General features: G+C 42.0%; 1 protein-coding gene across 2 annotated transcripts in view; it reads left to right on the forward strand.

Annotated features, from left to right (window-relative positions):
- Positions 1-1,620, forward strand: part of LOC116851850 (activating transcription factor of chaperone) — a 36,755-nt gene that overhangs the window by 28,405 nt on the left and 6,730 nt on the right. The gene's annotated exons all lie outside the window — the stretch shown is intronic.

Below are 1,620 nucleotides of genomic sequence, written 5' to 3' on the forward strand. Positions count from 1 at the left end.
GGGGGGGGGGGGGAGGATACGTTATCTGGTCGTCGTGCATTTAAGGGGGTATAATGTAACTTTGTAGCCACACAAGATTCTTACACGGTCATTATACAGTTTGCCGAAGAAACTGTCACCGTGTTCAATCGAGCGGTCTCGATGTTAAAGAAAGAAGGAGTATACGTTTGAAAATTTATCACTCTTCTACCATAAAAAATTCCATCTGTGAGAATAGCACTTTGCGCGGAGAATGTTCTCGCGACGCTTAATCTGTTTCAGTTATCGTGAAGACAAGAGCTTTTACATTTCCAAGCAAACGGTTCCTCTCCGTTTCGAGAATCCACTTTCACGGATTTACGTCCCTTTAACACCGAGAACGCTCGGTTTACACGCGCCTAAAGGAGGCGATCTCTTCGCCCTCACTCCGGACGAATCTCGCGAGGCGGTTCGTCGCCGAAACGTCTCTGGCCCGCGCCTATCTATGTATCCCGCCCCACCTTTCTTCGTTAGCACTGTCGACGACAGACAAACAGACAAGTAGACAGACGGCTCGAACTCGCAGCCTTACCAGTTTGTAGCGAAAATAAAAAAGATAATGCGCCAAGTCGCACGTTCGATAACAATAAGCAACAGACGCGTCGCTGCGAATGCGAACATGGAGGTCATATCTGCATATCCATGGAATATCGTGTCTCAATAGAGAATTAATAGTCTCTGCTACAATTACACATCAATTTCGCCATTAGCACACATTGCTTGCCCGATTAGCTCGTTGATTGCGAAGACCATCGTACTTCGCGAAATATTTTAGAAGAACCGTGCACATCTGGCTAAAGATACATACTCTCGATTTAAAGCATTACTCGTTACAAGATTATACCACGTGTTTTCGTACGCTGCGCTCCCAGAATTGATCCGGTTCTTCGGCAAAGAGAGGAAGAGTACGAGAAAAAAGAAAGAGAAGTCGCGTAAACGAACAATGGAAGTTTCCTCTTGCAAATTCCCATTTTATCGAAAGTCTACATGCCGCGTGTAACTTGTGACTTTCGAATACAGAAGTGCTCTTATCTAACCTTCTGGCCTCTGCATTTAAGTAAAGATAACTTGAGCAGCATCAAGTGACCAGCGATCAAAGTTTCAACGGAAATTAGGTCAGGGCTGTCTTAGACGAGACGATAGTATTATCACAACATTGTTGTAGCATTATCTAAGGATATACTTCCGATCGTTATTCGGTTGTCTTTCTGAGAAGACAACATTTCATAGTCTGGGGAAATCGGCAGCGCCCGACGTACTCGACTGCTAAGCTGTACAAGGGTACGGACGGCCATTAGCGATGAAAAAAGGAAAATATTTTTTCAAAAGCGATCGCACACCTCGGATATGAACACACGTGTGCGTGCGCACTCGCAGCATTTGGAATACACACAGCAGTGGCAAAGGAATTAATCTCATTATGAGTTGAGGAGATTGCAAATGAACTTGTTTTCCTAGTTAAACCAGCAACGTCCATGAAACTGTATATATATATATATATATACATATATATATGTATATATATGTACACACATATATATATATATGTACACATATATATATATATATGTATATATATATATATATATATATATATATATA

The sequence above is a fragment of the Odontomachus brunneus genome, unplaced genomic scaffold (assembly GCF_010583005.1).
Source record: "Odontomachus brunneus isolate Ranch 3 - 2012 unplaced genomic scaffold, Obru_v1 Obru_scaffold_006, whole genome shotgun sequence".
NCBI classification, from domain to species: domain Eukaryota; kingdom Metazoa; phylum Arthropoda; class Insecta; order Hymenoptera; family Formicidae; genus Odontomachus; species Odontomachus brunneus.